A 22919-nucleotide genomic window follows, 5' to 3' on the forward strand; every position below is an offset into this window, starting at 1 on the left:
TCTGCATTTTCATGTTCATATGCAAAACACTGTTTAGTGATCTTTTCATGATGCTGATTTTAAAAAGAAATACTTCTGTACCAAGATCTTTCTAGGGTAGATCAATATTTCTTTGATTTTGTTTTTTAATTATTCAGCATTTTCCAGCTATTTCTGGTTGCATGGAAATATACAACAGGTTTTGGAACATTCTGGCCCTATGACTTGCAACGGTGTAGATGATTTTTCTCCCTTCTGATGTTTTTCTACAGTACTTCTTCCAGGAGAATGCTTCAACTGCTTCTGGGGTTGCAGAGTTCCTTCCAGGATGAAGAACAGTAGTAAGTTCATTTGGTCTACTTTTCCAAGATTCCATTTATTTCTGACACTACATAATTAGAACAAGTGGTGATTAAAAACTCTCCCCAAAACTAATCTCCTGCTTTGATTCAGAAACTTGGATCAAGGTCATGACAAGCTATACTCCTCTCACATCTCATACTGACTCTAATGGATCCTGGACAAAATTCTAGAGTTGATAAACCTTAAAAAGGCCTGTCTTCCAGGACAGTGTAAGTTTTCCCCTTTTAAAAGACAAAACAAAACAGAAATTCCAATCATTTAAACAGAAATTCATTGCAAAAATTAGCTATGTTCAAGATAGGCATCCTAAAACATTTGATATTTTAAATCTATGGTAAATGCCAAGAGCATTTTTACTGTCCTCTGTACATTACCTCCTTTGGACCATTTGCCTTTCAAAGGACTAGTAAACCTTAATTTTCTTTAGCAGCTTTGAATGGATTTTTATTGTTTCTTACCACAGCCTTTCAACTCTAGTAATTTGAAAACTAAATATGAACTGCAAAACTCAATCAATTCTGTAGTATTCTTTTAATATCAATTTTTATATAATTAGCCCCCAAAATGTGTTCAATTACTGACAATTATTCTTATGCACTTTGAGGGACAACACTAATTTCACACTTAGCAGCATTTTAAAAGGAAGGTGATTCAAACACTATAGAAAAAAGTTCCTCTCTCAAGAGCTGCATAGCATTATTGCAGTCTTTATGAGAAAAATATGATTCCATTGTAGTACAATACCAGAATTCAGATTTTACAAAAACACGCAAGTATATGCCGATTACGTTTGTCAGGTGATTCATGTTAATACTCTTACAATGCTAACTAGGTCTATTATAAGCATGGTTGTGTAATTTTTAAACCAGTAAAATTATGGGAAAATACACAGAAATTGATAGGCCAGATTAAGACTAATGATTAGAGGGATGTAATCAGAATCTCTTACTTACAGATTCCTTTCTTTTAAATTGCCTGACAGGTATTAGAAGCATCCATTTTGGTATTTAGGAAGGTTAAACCAATATACCTACATGGTATTTTACAGCCTTATCTGCATTCTAAATCAGTTTGTATCTGCAAGCTAGTTCCAAGCCTGAGTCCATATACTAATCTTAATGTGTTGCAGAGCTTGTGCTAATAGACCCAATTTCATAGCTTGCTTTTTAGATGGGGCTCAACTCTCCACTGAAGTGCCCAGCACAGAGGTGACCTGCCTTCAGCTGAAATTATGGGTGAAAAAAAATGATGTATTTTTGCAAAAAAAATTCCACACCTGTAGTTGCTCTATCCAACAGTGGGAAGTAAAGTAGAATATGAAGTACAATAGCATTTAATTTCACATTGACACCATGCATGTAATGCACTGTGCTATGTGATGCTTAGCCATTTGTTGTACCCCATGAACTCTTTTTTCCCCAGTGAAAAGCCGTAACGGGTTGGCTCTAGAACACAGGACATAGTTTGGCTGTGCTTCTTTATGCTTTAATGCGATTGGTAGTGTGAACAGTAATGAAAAAAATGTACAATCACAAGGGCAAATGCCATCCTTGGGTTTTCCCATATGCAGGTATATGATGTGTGTGTAGGATATTGACTAGTATTAGCAACATCTAATAAAAGACTGTTTAAATGTAATAGACTGCAAATTGTAAACTTGTGTAAAATATTACTATATAGCTTTAGTTTTAGGATAATTGCAAATTGCTGAGAAATCTGTGCCTCTTGTGAGTACAAGCTGCTAAGGAGTCCTTCTGAGCTGTGTTTTGAAACTATTGCAAAGAAATAACGTAGAAAACATGAGGTTGTAATCATCCCATAAGAAGACCATTTACATTCCCTGAACTCATCTTGTGCTATGTCAGAAGAGGAAATAATGTTGTGGTGAAGAGGAAAGGTGTGTGTTAAGAATTTGTGTCCCTGAGAGAGTAACAGCATCCGGAAAGAGGGACCAATGGGCAAGGCATCTCTGTGCTGCTTCAAGCGATACCATATTTACAGGCTGAATGAATGAGCTCTGTTCTCTGAAAATGTTCATACCTGTCTGGCCTCCAGCTAAATGGAGTGTAAGGCAGATACCAGACAAGCAGCAGCTTCCAGAAGCTGCCTTAGCGTTCAATCTCAGATATTTCTAATACACTTTCATATCAAACCCTGGTGATCTCGAACTGTTTCAAGGTACATTCCCTCAGTTTATAAAATCATACGTTTTCTCATCTATCCAGCCTATTCTTTTTCTCTGTCCACTAAGAAAACATGTGGAAAGGATTGGTGATATCATTATGGAGCTATGGTAATGATTTACAGCTTCTGTTTCAGAGAGGTCATTGCAACTATCAGTCACTTTGTAAGGACAAATTATTTTTGTTATATCTATGTTGTTGTTGGACTCTTTGATGGATCTTGTGGCAACTGGACATTCTATTTATTTATGTGCATATTTTTAAAAGGTTGTCAGTAGAGCTGTGAGCATTGACTGGGTACTCTTATTACAGAGTAGTAAAAATCCAAATAAAGAAATAAATCAAATGACACCTTCCTCAAATGAGAGTTACAAAATGGAGCCAACAGATATTGATAAGTAGCAGTCTTCAGAATATCTACTAAATTATCTAGTATGTGCTATGAAGTTTAAGCACAGAAGACATGAAAACAGAAGAGTTATTGTTAAAACAGCACGCAGACACTTAACAACAAAAATAACAACCTTTTGTTGGCAAATGACAGCCAATCTTAGCTCTAGTGTATATCTCAATGATATGAAGGAAAGTAATAGAATAAATAAAATGATACACATTGCAACTTCCCAAACACTCTCTGAATAGCTGAAGAATAAAGACTAGTAACTAAATTCCTGCAAAGGATACATACAAGGTTATTTTATTTTAAACGTAAACTTCAAATACAGTCCTACAAGCACCGTTAGGTGTAGTGCTTTGGTTGTTAAGATTTCAGTTTTCACTCAAATTTCAGGTGAAAAGCTGCTTTAAACCTCTATAATCATGATGTTAAGGTGAATCAAAGCTAGTCCATGGTACTAAGTGTGATAACCAGTTGCAGGTTTTGCAGGATCTTGTAGTGGGTTGGTTGACATATTTTGCAGAAAGCTGAGGTATATCTTCTCACCCTTTTATGGCATACTAGTGCTATTATATGTCACCAGGAAGAAAGTTAGAATATTATAAAACCATAGGAGTCAACCGGATCATGCCAGTGACTACTCAGGGAACGTGAATGGCAACACAAGAATGTAATAATAAAAGGAAGCCCCAGATCATGCTTAGTCAGCAGCAATAGAAAAAAAAAAGCCTAGCCTGGGGAAAAGAGGTGCACCTTGAGGACATATGTAAATTATGACTCAGAGGTTAAGTAGGATCTGTCTTTGGGGAAAAAGAGGAACTGTGCATGTATAAACCCATCTTTGAAAAGTATATTAAAATGTGTCCTAGTCCAAAGCCCACTGAAGACCATCATTTTTTTTCTGCTGACTTGTGAGTCTTTGGATAATTTTCTTGGAGGTGACACAGTCAGCCTCAGAAGCTCAGAAATAAGACTGTGGAAGAATATGATTTCTGCAGTATTCCACAGTTTGTATAGATACAGTATTGAAAACAATCTCAGTGCTGTTAGCAATGCTTAACAATCCACAACTTTCCAGCAGTAGTTATCCTCCCCAAAGTGAATAATGCCTATATGAATTAGGGGAAAAAGTATTTATAACACACACTGTATTGACTCTGACAAGGGCTTTTATAATTTAGCAGATATCTAGTATGCATTTTAAAATTAGGTCATTCTAATCTAGCTAATTGCAGTATTTTTTAGCATGGTAGACCAATCCAAACTACTATGTGAATAATGTCTTTTTTAAAATTTAGCTAAACATTTTATGTATTTACTTACATAAGAGTTCTCTAAGGATATGTTTTACTGGTTCACATAGCCTCAACAAACATTTTAAAGCTGAAAAACTGAAATATAAAATTCACGGAGTGTAAAAGGTCTGAATAAAACTGCCAGAGCACAGAATCTCATAGCGAAGACCGAAGTTGTATTGTGAACTCATCCGCTTTTGTTTACCTATTGCAGTGCTTTTGGTATATATCAAAACAATATGTACAGCAATACCTAGGTACAACACAGTGAGTTAATAATGGAGCTTCAGTCTTAACTGTGAATTCCCGTGCATTAGTTTGTATATTGCCGATATAGATGGGGCTTTGTGGTTTAATACATAGCAGCACATAGAGTGTCAGCTGGAAATCCATTTCACAGTTGTGGAACAATATACAGAATACAATAAACCCATTCCCACCTTCCCATTCCTTTCTTACAGTAGGAAGCCAACATTTAGAAACCCATAGCAAACAAACACCTGCTAAGCATAAATCACAGGCATGAACACAGCACTGGACAAGTTCAGGGAGATATGATGGGAGAAAAATCCATGAAGAACCTTAATATTCATTAGGAAAACCTAACATTTATTTCACAAACTGACAGGTGGCCAGCGAATCGACTTCAGAACAGCCATAAAGAGAGAACTGGTTATTATGCTAGTAAAATTTAAACAGCAGAGCTTTTTAATAAGCTGCACTCTGTTAGGAGTACACTGAGGGAACCCAAGCAGGAAAAAGCAATAATCACATCTAGCAATAACAAGAAGATCGACTAATATCCATCATAATTTTTTCCTATTTTGCTTCTGCCTATTAGCATGACAAATAGTAGAAGCAGAAGCAGCTTAACAAGATACTAAGCAAAACAGGTGCAGAAACAAAGGCATCTTCCACTTGGAGAGTCAACATTTTTCTTTGGAAAAAAAACAAAACCAAACAAAACTTATTTGTTCTGTGCAGGTTGGAGCCTAGGTTGCCCATTGTTGTTACCATTGTGTGATGTGTGCATTATTTTATCTCCTCCTGCAGAGTTTGGTTGTGACATACATAACACATGTGCCCATAAAGTTACCCAGAAATGCACTAAAAAGATTCAATATATGTCATAGCAAGCATATTTCTTTGTTAATTCCATAAAGACAGTCTGTAGAAGCCAAGTCTCCTACAATTTTTGTGTCCGCAGTGGGAGAAAACTGCACATTGCATGCTATCATTATCGCAGAATTACAGTGTACTATGTAATACTATTATTCATGCCAGAGAATGATAGTGGAAATGGCACTGCCCCATTACTAATGCTTAATATATGACCAATGAGAAGCTGAAAATCATATGACCAGTGGCAGCTTATGCCATCCCATCAGTTAGTAAATTGGATGCAGTTTGTCAGATGGACACAATATCCCTCCACTGTAGGTGGTCTCTGTTTCATTAGGTTTCAGATTGATGGGAGTGAACAATAATCCAAAAATGTGCAATAGGTACATCAACCTCATTTTTCATTAACAGTGCTTCCCAAACACATTGGAAGCAGGTACAAAACATAGATTTTGTTTGGCTTACTTTGATCCATGCAGAGACTATTGGGTTTCTGACTTCGCTGCTGGAGGCTTATGGTTTCGGTTCGCAGAACCTGGTACAGCAACTGGATGAGGTGTTTTTGATATAATCTAGTAATTTCGGTATGATGCAGAAATAGTGGGTGGCAAAGCTCCTTTTTTTTCTTAGGAAGTAATGAGTAACCAACATTCTGTTTACATATGAGGCATTAGAGTTGCTAGAGCATCTTTCTAAATTACATGGTAGATGCAAGAATGGTAGTGATTTTTTTGTATTTCCCAAGAGATTAACAGATATGTTGCTGCATTTTTGCTGCTTCTAAAAGAAACTATATTACTTAAAGTCTCTCCCAAGTTTGTTGAAATGATATACAAAGCAGCTACTAGAGTATCTTACACATATTTGGCTTACAGGGATATGTTTTTGTCCACAGTGAAATAAATTAAAGCAATATATTATGGTGCTCAAATTCTGGGTAATTGAAATTAAGGTATTTTTAAAGCAGGGTGCTTTGAACCATTGGAAATAATGTAAGATTTATAAGGATGGCAGAAAACTGATATTAGATATTACTACAGATGAGTGGGAACTGCTATCATCAGAATGGATATAGCACCACATGCTTTCACTATCTTTGGTTGGTAGAGTTTTCCCTCTAATTTTTATATTGAAGAAGTGTACACATATTATTAAAAAGTTAAATGTACTTAGTTTTAAAAATAAAATCAAGGCTCTAAATACAATCTTATAAAGCAAATATCCGTAATTTTTCTCTTATTTAAATTAGATTTTATGTTAGCATGAATGAGTCATATTATGTAGAAGTACATATACTGTAAATCATGTAACATAAAACTATATATGTAGTCAAAATGGTCAATATGACTTGCCCATTAGATGTCTTCCTTATCTCTATTTTACGACAAGTTTCCATCCACAGTATTTCATTGTGTCACTGAAAAATGTACTTCTTGGTGCTGAAGATTTAAAGAAAGCTCTTCATTTGAACAGCATGAACGTGAGCACTGTTCTGTATGGGGCTGAGGGAGGGGGATGTCTGTGTGTGCATGTATTTGGCATGAATTTATATGGAATATATTGACGCAGGGTCTCACATTATGCCATCTTTTCAACAGAATTTCTTACTATTGTTTAAGAATATCTTTTTGCTTTCATGCTTTTCTGTAGTTATCTAACATAACCGGGCAACTTTTCTTCTGAAGTTCTAAAACATATGTCCGTTGCCCTGGTTTTTCAGCCTTGAGCATATCTCTTTAATAGATCACTTTCAAGATGATGATACATTGATATTCTGCTTTAATTAGTGTCATGAAAGAGAAAAAAGCCCTTCAAATGTCAATGGTTTGCAAAAGTTGTTGGAGCATCTTCTTAAAGCAAATCTGAAGGATTGGCCCTCACAATTTTTTTTTTAACTTTCACATGATCCTATTACAGGAGTTTTTTTGTAAACTCGTGTTATAAACGATTATTTTTAGTTAAGAGAAGCACCAGGAAAGATTAAAAAATGGATATAAAGACATTTTGGTTCTTGATCTTCTTTCTTCTCATCTCAACCTTTAGAAAGTCTTGCTGGAAGAACACAAGGAACAGCAGGAAGGTTTCTAACAGATCTTTGAGACCTCCTTGCAGTCAGATCCCAGGGGAGCTAGAACAGTGTACCTCTGTGGTTCAAAAACTCTTTGGGCCAGAAAAAGGGGCCTTTATCTGCTGACATTTCAAACATATTCAATCAAATATTGATCTAGAAAATCAGCCACTTTTTCTCTAGCAAAGAAATTAAATTAGTGCTACCTACTGAAGATCTACAAATGGTTCTCCTGAAGATAATGATAGTACCCTAGGCTATTTGTAGGATCAAAAGTTTTTATGGACACCAAACTGATTTAATATTTTCTGTAATGCATGGAGAAAAAAGGGTGAAAGATCTGCTTGCCAATGGTAATGTGCTGGAGATTATCTCATGTGGCGAGTCCTTGCATCAAGGAGCCAGGTTTCAAATCCATCTCATCTTTGGATTAAAAGAAACAGAATGTAGCCCATTTCGCCTTACAGAAAGATTTTCATCACCAGAAACAGATGATACCTTTTATTTAAGTTGACTCAGGTAGCACATGCTCCTCTAGCTCATAAACATTCCTTGTCTCTGTTGCGTTCTGCTTTCAAGATGTCTCTTAAGTTGCTTTGAATCAAGTGAGAAGTCTCTTCTTCATACTCTGAACACTAATATATCATAAAACACGTCTGGTACAATAATGGGATAAAGATCCTTTCAAAAATAATCTTAAATAGTATTATTGAAACATTTTCATCATTTGTATTATGAAAAAGGTAGTCTTTACAAAAGACTTAAGGGCTTAATAATTTAATTAGAAATTTATTCTATGAATTTACTGGAAAAAATAATGAAGCATTAGTTTTTATTGAAGCGTTTCTCAAATTCTTACCCATAAAATCATGTCTTGGGGATTTAACTACATTGACACAAGTAACTGAATTGTTACTGGCTGAATTAGTAAAGGATGGACTTTTCATTTCTCACTTCTTCACAAGAGAGAGAGAGGTATATAGATTTGATGATTTGAGATTCTGGCAGTTTAAATTTATTACTGGACCTGTATAATTGGACTGATTTTATGCACAGAGAAGAGGCATTAGATATACATTTTGTAAATGTATGAAAGTATCTCAGAAATTTTGAAGGATTTACTTCAAAAACAGTCAGTTAAGCAGTTTAGAAGTTCCAAACTTTTCAGTTTGTGCCCATTGCCTTTTTTCCTGTTAGTCGGCACTACTGAGAAGAGTTTGGCTCCTTATTCTTCATTTGCTTCCGCCAGGTATTTATGCACACTAATACGATCCTTCATGGGTCCTCTCTTCACTAGGCAGAACAGTCCCAGCTTTCTCAGCTTCCCCTCATATGAAGAGATGATCCTAAATCATCAGATGGCCAAAAAAAATGAGCTTACGTATCTTCAAGTTGCTTTCCAGGGAATTCAGAATCAACAAAAAAATAATGTGCGACTTTTTCACTAGAATTTTTCTAGCAGTGATCTTGTATACAATCAATTAGCCAAAAAGAGGGAGAGACTCCTTTTAAAAGGATCCTTTGTGTAAAAATATTTCTGTTCTGCATACTGAGCTTTCAGTTGTTCCAAAAGATCCAGAAGTCACTTTTATGGAAGAAAATTCTATAACTTGGATTACTTGCAGATTACATAATTACCAGATGGATATGTTAAGCCCATGTGTAACATTGTAAACCACGTTCCTGATAAAATAATAATAGATTCCTTTTAAGGGAATAGGAGAGCATCAAGATGTGGAATTAAATATTAATTTAACTTAGAGGGTTAGTTTCCAATTTTAAGGAATCAGTGAAACTTTCATAGCTTCCAGTCACCTCCCTCTACTAAATCTTTAGCAAACTCAATAAATTTTCCCAGAATATTTTAGGGAGGTCAGCAAGTGGATTAAGTAATTCCCTCCATCCTCTGTTATTCATTCAATTTTTTACCTTTCAAAATATCTTTGTGCTTCAGAAAACTCATCTTGTTTCAGATAGTGGAAGGCTCCAAAGTTGCTATTAATTTCACTTTCATCTTCAGGCGTAGCAGGACACCAGCAGAGCAGGGTCTCATCTTTCAGGGGAAAGACAGGTAGTCCTGACATACCTGTCTACAGTCTGGTTACTTTCAGAGTAGTATTATGGCCCACTCTATAGCCCTCATTGAACTGATAACTTGCTCTCAAGGGACAGAGAACCAAGGAAATCTGCTAGTTAGAAATACAGAGAATTTTTATGTTGGAACAACTGCAAATCCTTCCTTACAAGAACAAGAAACTTAGCCTCCCAGTACTGGTAATGATTTTGCTTGCGAGACTATCCTAGGGAGCAATTACATGTCAGGTGGGGAAACAGGTTGCTTGTTTGCTTCTGAAAATGAAACCTTGCAGGGCTAAAAGATCCTCCAAGTGTGCTGAGTGTCCTCTCAAACGTAAATGACAAATAAGGGGAGCAAGTCAAACTGAAGGAATTCAATAACCCTTTCAGACAAACTTTCTAAGTAAAGACCCACACTGACACGTCCAAAGTTCTCAGAATAACAGACACTAGAATTAGTATAATATAAATACTACTCTTAAATGAACCAGATCTGGTAAGCAGAAATTGTGTTTTTCTCATTTTTTTATCTACAACAGGATGTCCCCAAACTAATTTATCTGCTAGAACTCATTGAATAAAATAAAATGTGGATAAAGCTAAGCCGCTTAATCATTTTACCTTTCAAACCCTCAAAAAAGAAAATAAAATTAAGTAGTCCCAAAGCCAGAGGCACAACTAGAAATTTCATGCTCAACAGAGTTCCTGTAACTTGCAGTCAAAAAAGGTTTCCTAGTTCTTGTCATGAATCAATCTGACTAGGAGACATAAAAAGGAGGAAGAACTGAATTCTCTGTTTTCACTGTGGTAGAATTTAACATCCAAGCGCCATGATATTCTGCAGTAGGAGTGGCATAGCTTAATATATTTATTAATGAACTGGAAAAAAGGGATGAGCACTGAAGTGATGAAATTTGCAGGTGACTCAAAATTATTCAGGTTAATCAAGTCCAGATAGGGTAATAAGAAGCTTCAGAAGAAAATAAACAAGTTAGGTAAATGATTGACCTGATGGCAGATTAAATTCAATGTTGATATATGCAAATTAATGTACTTTGCAAGTTTTTTTAAATTTATTTTTACACCTTACTGAGTTCTAAATTAATTTTATTAAAGGAATAGGACCTAAATAGCATTGTCAAGTGTGCAATGAAGTCTTCCACCTGGCATGTAGCTATAGCAGAAAATTTTGGTACAGGAAGGGACCATAATATGAAAAACTCTAATGTCGTTATATCAGTTGTCCTCCACATTTAACACACCATGTACAGTCCTGGTCTCCAACTGCAAACAGAAGTTTTGCAAAATTAGAAGCAACTCAGTTATATCTGGCAAGAATGACAGAGAAGAGAAAATATTGAAACAAATGGCATCACCAGCTTTGCAGAAAGGCTTCGTTAGAGACATGATAAAAAACTATGAAATAATGTCTTGATAGGTTTTGATAGGGTCTTGTCATGTATGATAAGAACACTCAGTGAAAGTTAAAGCAGAAGACATACTTCTCACTTAATGTGGAGCTTGTTGCTACAGGATGTTAGTTTGGCAAAAGTCAGAGAGGTATTAGACTTTTATATGAACACAGAGATCTTAAGTTAAAATTTTCAGGGTGTTTATTTTTTTTTTTTGATGTAACAAAGATAATGCTTCAGGAATTGCTTCCATCTATTATATAGAGAGCGTAGTCATAATTTTCTTCAGATTATTTCTTCAGGATGACAATCCCCCATTAAAAAAATCTGTAGTAAGATAAATAATAGAAAAATTGAGAGATAAAGTAATAAGAGGATAAGAGATGTTATGTAAATAGAACCTAAATGCAGGTAATGTACTTTTATACTTTCAGTATGGGTCAGCTGTGCTTTAATTATCAGCTGAATTTAGTTGAATTAGTAGACTACAAACAGGAAGTACAGAGTGCCGTAGAGCTCTCCTTGAGTTAATTTGGTAGCATACTAGTACTTTTGAAAAATGCTCTTAGTATTACTTGAGGAGAGTTTTCACTAGTTTGTGTAAGGTTGATTGCTATTGAAATTGAATACACATAAGCAATTAACAGTAAGCAGTGCTTTACTGTAGCCAGTGGAGAATCCGTATACTGCACACTGTGGTGAACATGAAGCTTAATAAATAGAAATTCCAAGGGATTTTCACAGGTTTAGTAGAGTGGTGACATATGTTATCATCTTGCTCACCACAGACTGGAATATGATTTTACACTGTCATGTCACATCGGCCCATGATAACCAGAAGTCATTTATTTCCTAAGAAAATAGTAACTGGATATGACAACCTGTGTTGCCTTGTGGTGATGTTATGGTAGTATTTACTGATAATGTGAAGTGTAACTTGTGTCATCTTTCATATTTCTTCAGTAGAAATTCAGATCATTAGTAAGGTAAAAATAACAGTCCAGCTTTTTTATTCTTTTCTGTTTGTTTAGAAAAATAATAATAACTTCTTTCAAGGGCATAAATCTTACATTAAAATGATGTAGGAATTCTCAAATTGAGAATTAATATATGTACAGAGGACAATAAATAATTAGACTGCTTTGTAATTATACAATTCCTCATTATTTAGGTATTTTTTTTGGCAGAGGCAGGGAAGGAGGTATCTATTTATCTATCTGTCTATCTATTTGTCTGTCTTCTGGGTCTCTTCTGCTTTTATTTTTCTATTCAGTGCATATTTGTTATATTTTCATGCTGTGGAATCTAAAACGAGACCTCCATTAAACAAAGAAAGCATAGTTATCATTTTGTTTTTATTTTCCTCAGAAAATATAAATAATTAAGCTTGACTTCAAATAAAAAGATAAAGTAAGCCTTCCTACTGTACTACAATCTTTTTTCCTTTATGGTTTTCTAGCAGAATTGTAATTCTGTACTCTTGCTAAGATACGATGCTAGGGATTATCACATAAGAGTTCTCTTCATTTTCGTCCTTTTGCAAGATGGATGTAGGGGATGTATACAACACAATTTAAAAGGCTTTTCATCAGGTTTCATTCTTGATTTCTACTGTAAATTCAACAAGCTACAGTAGTTTAATGCAGAAGCGTAGATGTCCATAAAAAGCTGGAGGGAACGGTGTATGTTATAATGCTGTTATAAAACTGTCTGTGATATTAACACAGACTGTATATTAAATACACAAAACTGTTACAATAACGTGAAGGTTGAGACAAACTCATGAAAACAAATAAATTCTTCAGGACACTAGGCAAAAGGTTGTTCTTGGCAAAAAGATTTAAATACAGTTACACAGTAGTCCAAATTAACTCCCCCAAATAAAAAAACATTCTCCCACTAGTCAATGTAGAGTAAATCCATGCCCAAAATAGGTTCTCCAGGGAGGTTTTTCACCTTCATATATGTTTGGGGACCAAATTTATGCTGGGGGGAAGGCGATCTCCCTGCGTATAAGAAGAGTGAAAGGATGCTCCACAGAGCAGTTCAGAACCAAAGCCTAATCCAGGTGCTCTCAGTCACTGTGCAGGAGCCTTTCGCTCTGCATTGATTATACAGGAAGCCCTTGGAAACTAACCTCCTCACTAAGACAGCATTCTCAGTTTATTGTCGAAAATCAGGAGGAATGAATACTTCCCTATTGCCTGCAACGTTCATACCATTGGCCCTTCGAGTGTGGAAATTATGTGAAAACACAATTGCAAAAACTGCATATAAAAATGGAATAAGCCACAAATTTGTGCTAAAGCTCTGTACATAGTTTACATTATTATAAATCCAGAACAACTCCAGGGATATCCATAAGATAATTTACCTTAGTTTATGAAGAAATTGTCCTACGTTACGTGAAGGGAAAGTAAGATTTTCTGTTATCATAAGCAAGAACTGTTCTGAGTGTACTGATTGAAGACAAATTGAATGGTTGTCCTGTCAACCTAATAAGGATTTGCAACCCTTGCATTTTTATTATTTTTTTAAGCATAAACGGCCTCGTTAGTGGGGTTTTGTTATGTATCATAAAGAATCCAAGAAAGAATAGCTGTTGGTTATTTCCAGTTTTTTTTTTTTTTTTTTCCAGGCTGAAAGGGGCCTTGGCCAACCTGCTCTAGTGGGTGGCATCCATGTGTATGGCAGGGGGGTTAGAGTTAGATGATCTTTAAGGTCCCTTCCAACCCAAGCCATTCGATGATTCTATGATTTTTTTTTCCAGTTAACTCCGGAAAAAACATACATATTGCTTTTAGTTGTATTAATTGAAAACGATACCATCGACTAAATGATATATTTTGGGATCCAACAGGCTTCTAGCAATTCAAGATTTTTTAAAATTTTCACTTCTGACTGAAATTGTCTGAGCAACAATAATGACAGGGAACATGCAATTCTGAAAACTAAACCCAGTGAAGGTATTTGTCTCAGAAGAATTAAACATCTACAGTGAAGTGCCCACTGCACACAAAGCTCCCTTTTAGGTCAACAGAGCAAAATAGTCACTGAACTAGTTTAGAGTCTACTTCAAGGGGAAACAAACAGTCCTAGGCACCTTTTCCTAGACCTGAACTAACTTTACTAAAAGAGTAGGTTGTTCTTGGTCAGATGAAGCCCACTCTCAAGTCTGCAGAACCAGTAGCAAAAGAAATAAATAGCTCAAAAACAGCAACCCTTCCAAACTTTCTCAGTCTCTGGAAACTACTACAGATTTATACCAGCATAAGCAATATAAATGTATTTTTCTCATTTACATTGTGGTTTTGCTCAGTGCTCTGTTAGGGACACAAGATTATTAACTGTGCTGTGCCGGTCAGTATTTTCACTCACAGTAGATAAGAATGCAGTATTAGAGTAAGTATGAAATTTCACTGTTTTAACAGTGATTTTTCAATAACACAATGGCTCTTTAATGTGTAGTATGGACATGGACTTAGTTCAGGATAGGACAGAGCACTCAAACTGAATTTTCCAAATTATATATCTTTTTTAAGACTATTTCACATGTCAGGGTCCCTCATTTTTGGCCTAGCACCTGGATTTTTAAATGCCCCCTAAACCTACTCAGCATTCATCTTCTCATGTCTTCTGTCTCTTGAAATGCCAGTAGAGTGCAAGTACTGATGTGCTTAGGCACAACTGCATTGAGTTAAAGGTGGCTTCCATTTTAGATAGTTCCAAGGTCATATGCAAAATATGAAAATTTGAGCTCTTTACTGCTGGTCAGAACCTTAATATGTTCCATGACCCTACAGTAGACTCAACCTATAAAATGAGAGAAGCTTAATAAATCTCTCTGTAATAAGTATTACACATTATGACAAGGAAAACTTAGATCAAGCTTATCCTTTGAAGTTTTAATGGACATTCCAATTTGATGACAGCAACTCACCTGTGCTTGTAGTAAGTTCGCAAAGCCTGCAGCAGCTCCAGTCATCTTGGACTAGAGCTTTGGACGACAATGAACTCAGGCAACTGCAAGCTTCAAAAGCCTTATTGAAATATTCCAGCTCTGCTCGTACCAGGCATTGCAGGCAAACTTTTAAATACATTTCTCTGTATCAAAGAGTATTTCTATCTTGAGCTGTTCATAATAATTTTGTTCTGTAATAAAATTGCAAAGCCTTCCAGTCTGAAAAGGATTAATCAGATATTCTCCTTTGCTCCACCCTTGTGCAAGCAAGAAGAGGGAAAAAAGAGCACAGCAGGGCGAAGAGAAAGGAAAACTGGCTCTTGGATCTGTATGCTTCTCATTGCTCTGTGTAAGTACTTCAGGTCCCAACTGGGAAGTCCACCAGACCAAAGGTAAAAAGAATATAGACACAGAGCATGACAGCAACAAATAGGCAAAGAGTTGCTGTAAGCAACACGTTCCCTTCTGTGCACTTACTGTGTCTGTTAGTGCCTAATGTTTCATCTCATCCTGCATGTTCTGTGACAAGGGAGAAAGCATTTGGCTGCCAGATGCTAGCAATGAGACAGAGATCTGACATTTCAAACTGATGCAGAAGGGCATCAGGACAATGTGTAGAAGGAGAATGTTTACCTGCTTTTAGGGGGAAAGGCAAAGGGACTTAATGCATCTGCAGCTCTAATGTGCCCCTAATACAGGTCCAAGTAATGTTGAATGAGGGGAGAAAGATGTAAACACGTTCTCAGGCAAAGACTGGAGGAAATGAGTGTTTTCTTCTGTAGAGAAAATTCTTCTAATCAAATGAAATTTTTTTTTTAACAAAAATTAAATCTGAGTCTCCTCAATGACTTCAGCAAGGCTTTGGATAGGAACAAGCCATCTCCTCCATAAGAAGACGCATGGTTAGGACCTTAAGTAGATGCAACATTGCAGCCAGTTATATAAACATATTCATCTGGTGCCATTCCCAAGGCCCTAGGGCATGCTAGATAGAGCCCACCAACATTTCTCTTACTATTTGCAGTGTAAAGTGGACGTTATCCTATGGTCATGCTTTGGACAGGTTGAATTGGAAAAAATAATGGGAGACAAGAAATAATGCTAATTAAAATAATTTGTAGTCTTAAAATTTAAAGTGTAGTAAATGTTACTGGAAAGAGTTTCTAAAATACATATAAATACGCTGTCACTCTGAGATGACGGCAAAGGAGAAGATGCTACAGTGAATGCATAGAGACTGAGCCCACTTCTGGTTGTAACCTGAATCTTTTAAAGCTTAGCACATATATTTAACTTCCTGCACTGCAACTCTGTTGATTTCAGTGGGACTGCCAACCGTATGTACAGACAATCATTTGTATAGTAGTATGTCTGGCAATGGACACCTAAAGCATCAGAACTGAATTCCATTTATCTTTGCATAGGAGGGATGAAGCAGAAATAACGCTGTGTTTGTCTAGGCGTTCTGTGCCATAACCACAGTGTTTTGTACCCTTTAGACATACATCTCTAGGGATTAAAATTGCCTTATAAGTCCATGTACGGTTTGAAAAATCAATTATGTAATAAGGATGTAGTTCACCAACAGAAAACCTGAGGCAATCATTTTTGGAGGGCTGTTCTTCCTGTAAAAACACAGGAACCTGTCACTATGCAGGCACAGGTCTCCTTCCCTTATCCCGTGCATGTGAAAGTCAAAGATAAGTTTGATTTCCTCAATGAGTCTTCTTTCTGGGTGAATGTGGCACCATATTATCTTGGCTTGTATTTTTCATTCCCCGTTTAACAGTTATAAACACCTTCCAACATCAAATAGGAGCAGCAGGGTAACCCAGATAAAAGAAAATTCTTCAACCCTACCAGCTTGACTCAGATTTATATGCCTGTTTCAAATTTCTGTTCCTCATTCCAAGAGTTGCAACATTTCACAAGCACCATATAATGTGCTACTTGATTGGCCTTTCCAAGGATACAGTGTGCTGCAACACATTGTTCAGGAGTTTTATAGGTATGCATCCCTTCCACTTCTGCTCTTCATTGAAAAAATATATCATGGGCTTCTCTTTCTGTGTTCTACAATCTTGACATTTCTTGATATAAGGTTGTCTTCCTAGATGTCAACCTGGTTTTGAGTTATTTTACAGTGTTCTCAGTTAAAACAGTGTCATGTAAATCAATCACATCCTCAGGTTTTTTGTCAGGGACCTGCAATCTTAAAGTACAGCTTTCAAACAGAATCAGTACTGTTACTAGATTTCATTGTAGGAAAGCAATGATCAGTCTGGGATCTACTTTTTACTGTTCCAGGCAAAACCTTTGCTAATAAATTATTACCAAGGGTATGAACATTTCAACAGAGTTTTCACTGTTTAACCTTGATCCAAACTTTGCCAATTATCACTGTTAACCAAGCAAATTATTGTTGTTTTGATGCACCTTTCAGATTGGAAGGGAGGCAAGCAAAATGGTCAAAGCTTAAATGCAGCTCACAAGCCAAGGGGCAGAGGCCCCCCATGAGGTTTCTCACAGCTTTTTCTCACAACTTAGCTGTTTTCACAGCAGTTGTATGCAGATCACGCAGCTGCACCATATCAAAGCTGACTTTGGACATGGGGAAAGAGGCTTCAGAGCTGTGCTGGTGCACACAGGGCCCTGACATACTGAACAGGTAAACGAAAAGGTAGAGCCAGAAGAGAAAGTAATATTACTTTCCTGTCTTACAGACTGGGTAACAAAGCCTAGAGCTGAAAGTCTTAATTAAAAAAAAAATAGGTCTAGCACATCTTTTAAGCATATGTTTAAATTTGTTTGAAGTCAGTGCTTAAAACTGCTGTGAATACGGATGGTATTACACATTTTCCAGAATCAAGGTATTTGTAATTCATTTGAGGTCACATAAGTTGTATGTGGCAGAGCTGAGAGCTGATTCCATATCTTATGAAGTACTGGGCAGTTCTTCACTAAAGAATCATTGAGCTTTTTTCTTCCCTCCATTGAACAAATTCTTGCTATTTTCTTTATGATCTTAGTCATTGCAACTGCTGACCTGGCATTTCACCTAACACTCTAGTGTAACCATGATACCCCCAATTAGTGACTGGTCCTCTGAGATCTCCATCACATTACATTCCTCGAGTCCTGCTTTCACAGGCTTCAACTTTATCCTTTACGCTGGGTAAAGTAGGTGTAAATCACCATTACTGATTCTTTTCTTACTGCTGCAAAGTTTCTTTAAAGATTTTTTAGAGTCCTATGGTTTATAAATGATTTCGTATGTCCTGGAGTATTAATGTTTATAGCTGGTAGTTAGAATGTCATTTATTAAACCTCTTTTGAAAAATCATCCATATGTGTTCCCACATGTTAAACCATACCTACAATAATTTAGTTTTAAAGTAATTTCTGTTAATCATATAACATTAGTAAAATATTTATTAATGTACGCTAATTTAAGGTGTCACCATTTTATTCTCTTAAGTCAATAACCCAAGACAAATTACTAGAGAAGAATTATGTTGCATTAAAATAATCCACAATTTTGGAGACTTCAAAGCTCCGATGCATAGTTGTTTCTTCTTACATCATCAATATATACAATTCTGCACTTTTTCCCCCTTTCAGATTCATAATGTGTTTCCTGTTGTCTCTTTCAATGCCCTCAAATCCTGAGGGGGGCAATCTTGTAATTACATGCATTAACTCTATTATATTGTGGACTTACTATGATTCTGCACCCACAGAAAGAGTAGCTGCTGCGTTCTTAAATGCCAGCTACTCTTTAACTGTAAAGGCACCTACTATTTTATTGGAACTATTCTTGCTTTATTACTGTAAACAACTTTGATCGTAATGATGCCATTTGAAAGAGCTGATCAAGCTGAGAAAAATGACACTACAGTCATAAAGTCACACTAAATTTTGCTATTAACATTTTATAGTGCATATAAGGAAAGCGTTCCAAGTTGCAACTACAGACAAAAGAGAAAATTAATTTTACATAGAAATGTAGATTTAAGCATTAGCAATATACTGGTACAATCATTTGCACCATATTTTTAAACACAACAGATGACCCCCTTTGTAGATAAGAAAGCATATGGTTGTCATATCTTAGATGAATCTGTGCTTTCTCGGTGGCAAACATGAGAATATATTAAGGCCCTTATCCCTGAAACAATGGTAGAATTATTATATTAGGAAGAAAATATGTAAATGTCATATAAAACTATTTGAAAAGTTACCAGAAAGAAAACAGTTCACAGTAGAGATCTTGGTATCTGTACTCAGATATTTCACTACAAGTGATATTTATTTTGCGCTATAAGGTAAAACAAAAAATCATTTTAGTAGAAGATATGTTGTAAATTCACAATGGAACTGCAGGTGATGGATCTGAACAGTGAAGTGGCAGCTAGCTCTGCTGTAATACAGTGAACTGTTTGTAACAGGGTGAAATGAAAATAAATGTTAGTTGATAAGAAAGATATGCAACTGTTTTTATGTAAATTAATGAAGTTAGACATACAGGGTGGGAACCTGGCCTTTGTTCAGGCAGTTTTGCTTTGCTGTAATAGCTCATCCATGTCCTCAAGCAGCAGTACGTGGGAAGTCTTTGGCTGAGGGAATACTGGTATTACTTTAATGGAAGAAATGTCAGGGAGAAAGCAGCATTACAGAAGCCCTTCTATTTTTTTGTGGTTTCCAGCTGTAAGAACAGCCCCTTTTTGATCTTTAGTTGCCCAAAGTAATGTCAGTGGCTGCAGTTCTCGATTCCATACAATCGGAACTCTTGTCAGCCCTTTTGTCTTACTGCAGCAGTCTGAATTGGAGTACTGGGAATGGGGGGCATCTGGTAGTATGAAGGTGAAGTAGAGGAGTTCCATATTAACATATTAAGTTAGTTAGTCTTCTGTATGTAGTTTACACCAGTGCTATACATTAAAAATAGCTTATGTAAAAAGAATGCAAGATACAGCATTGGTGGAAGCAGAACTACTGTCCACCAAGATTCATCCTGACAACACTGGCTCTCCTGCTAGTTTGTAACTCATTTTTCTTAGTGTATCATTCGTTAGAATTGTGCAATTATCAGTAATTTAGCAGTGTGGTTTCTCTTGGTTATGACATAGCTGGATAGCTGCTATGGTGTGTCAGTGTTCTGTGATGCTGTATCTCATCATATGCATGTAATATATTGTACGTATTTATAACTGTTCTGCTGTTCGACTAATCTTTCTGAAGAGTTCCATTTATTTCATATAAATAGCTTTGCCTTTTAATACCAAATCAGCAGCTCCATGTAGATCCCCAAATGCTTAAAAATGTCTATTTTCTAACAATCAAAGAACTCTTTTAAATAAATCTGCTATTGTGTTCCTGTAAAGTTAGAATACTTTAATCATCAGGAAATCCAGAAACCTCTATAATTGACATGTAGTTCTGTTATTGTAAAATGGTCGTAAGTTTAAGGTTGGATATCTGTATCTTTCTCCTGCTAAATGCAAAAGTTGGTAGCTTTGGGAGTCTCCACTTCCTGGTAGCATAAGCTTTCTTTGTCTAGTTAAGCAAGCAAAGTAGCTGCCAGACAAGACTGTAAAGAATTTACTGTTTGCACGGAGAAAGATTTCTTTGAAGGTTGAATAATGGCATACAGAAGAGAACACAGATAAGAGAGAAGAAGAAAAGGAGAAACACCAATTTCTGAAACAGTACATCTTGCATGTGGAAACAAGGAAACAAAGCATAAGGGATGAGAAGAGAGGAAAAGGAACAATTTTTTTCTTAATTAGGATCTAGGGGACATGACGACTTGAGGCAAGGAGCTTTGCAATGCCCCAGTCTTCTGACATTTGAGTTTGACAAATGACAGCTTGATTATACAACATCTCAAATGTCTTTATAAAGAGGAAAGATACACATAAGTACAGATCCTGGTGTAAAGAAACACACGTATTTCTAAGACAAACCAAAACAAACTAAACCCTAAGCAGTTCTCTGTAAAGCTATGGTGAGAAAGGCACTGATGCATGCAGAGAGACCTCCTGATTTCTTACTGACACTTTTATTCCTCTAACAGTTTTTTGTTTATTCTTCAGGGCAGAAAGGCTGCATTTTCTCTTGCCCTGAGCTAAATTCTCTAAAACTGCTAGGCAGGAAATATAATATCCAATATCCTACAATTTCTCACTTCATTATACTAATACAGTTTCACATACAATGAGACAGAAATAATGAAGAAAATATGCTGTAGCAACGAGTCTTTATGTGACTACTTTTTTAACAGAGTCTTGTGGCATGGTGCATTTTCAGGTCCTTTACATGTGATTCTTTTTTTATCTATTCTAATATATGTAATTGTATTTCATTTGATAAGAAAAATGTTGGGAAATGATCTAAAAAACCACAAGACAACGGTCCTGATTCGTAGCTGTCATAAGAGCTCTCAGGGCTGCATGGGTGGTGAGCAGGGGCAGAGTATCTTTCAAGGAAAATCTTAGCCGATGCCAATGCCAATGTCATTGATTGTTTAGGCTGAGGCAAATATGCATTAAAGAAGGGGCTGAACTTACATGAGGACTCATTGGGAGGATGGAACTCTCTTGAGTGGAAGTGCTAAAAACATTGTTCTGAAGTCACACACAAATGGCATTCATTTAGTGCTTCCTTGCTTTAAAGCAGTATCAATCCTAGCATCATTTGTGCCTTGTAACAGGCGCAGACATGAGACTTTTACGACAGAAACCTCTTTGAGGACTGTGTTGGCTTGTGGTTCAGCAATTACATCAAGGGACAATCAAGAATGGTAATCTTTTAAGGAAACATAAAAAAAATGTTTGCCTCTTTCCTATTGATGGTATTACTCTGCAGTATTTTTCTCATATGAATACTTGAAGTTCTCCAACAGTTTAGGACTTTTAGGAACCAGGAAACACAGCTGTAAATGCGAAATCTACACTCAGGAACAGTGCTGATTGGCATCCCTAGAGGCTGATGACCTCCATTTATCTGTAAGTTGATAAAGCATAGGCAGCAGCTAGGTTTGCTTCCGCAGAACCTCCAGTACGACCCAGAGGAGCCCTACATGGGTCTGTCAGCATTGTTCATTCTCTGTGCCCAGTCAGTCTGTAGCCTATATGCGACTGACAATAAGCATGCTAACTGGCATCCCGGAGAGTGGTCACCTCTGCGATGATAATGTAGTCCACCGACAGTTTTCTCCTTTGGTCACTGCTAACTTGGGAGGAGTTCAAATTAAAGACTTAGAAACTTACAGCATTAATCTTGTAAACAACTTGGCTGGTCACCTGGAATATAGGTTTATAAAACTGTGCTTCCAACTTAGTTGCCGTTATTCCTGAAGCTTTCTGGAAGTGTTGATCCTTGCATTTAACTTCATAATTCATTTTCTCCGTTATATTCTGTCTGAAATTGCATCTGCTACTTGAAGATTGATAAAAACTGTGTAGGTCTCCTAAGGGCTCCTGAAATGGGATTGGTTGCTATTATTATTAAGGAAAATGTATCACTAAAATATACATGCACATGCTGCAGACTAAGTTACATATGAGTAAAACATTTTTATTTTTTTATGTATGAGAAACTTATTCCAATTTTTGAAAACTCTAAGAAATCATACAAAACTTTTAAACATTCGTTGGTTTTAAACCATAACAGTTGTTCTACCCATACAAGTAGTCATCATGCCTGTTTTCCATAAACTGGATTTAAGTACATTTACATAGATCTTGTGTGAAAAACAGTGATATAATTGTTTGGTTTAAGGGTAATTTTTATGCAGTGTAGTGAAACAATTATATGTTTCAAGTTGGCTTTTCCATTAAGTTTAAGAATTGACTCCCTCAAATTAATCTACCTTGTTTTATTTTCTGCACTATTGACTCCTCTCTCCACAAACAGTTTGTCTTTGAAGCCTTGTTATCCTTCTGTTTTCAGCATTGTCAGGTCACAGTACTGTAACAAGTAATGTGTCCTGACAATTAAATAAACTGAACAAAGACACTGTAGCTTGCATTTCATGATTATTTGATCTTATTGGACCTTAT

At 36.2% G+C, this 22919-nt stretch overlaps 1 protein-coding gene across 1 annotated transcript in view; it reads left to right on the forward strand.

Annotated features, from left to right (window-relative positions):
• The window catches only part of LOC310897015 (uncharacterized protein), a 547020-nt gene that overhangs the window by 12502 nt on the left and 511599 nt on the right, over nucleotides 1-22919 (forward strand). The window contains exons 4-5 of the mRNA XM_083830110.1: nucleotides 252-320; nucleotides 15128-15205. The gene's annotated coding sequence lies outside the window, so the exon portion shown is untranslated. The remainder of the gene's footprint in view (nucleotides 1-251; nucleotides 321-15127; nucleotides 15206-22919) is intronic.

Source organism: Anser anser (genome assembly GCF_964211835.1).
Source record: "Anser anser genome assembly, chromosome: 3".
NCBI classification, from domain to species: Eukaryota; Metazoa; Chordata; class Aves; order Anseriformes; family Anatidae; genus Anser; species Anser anser.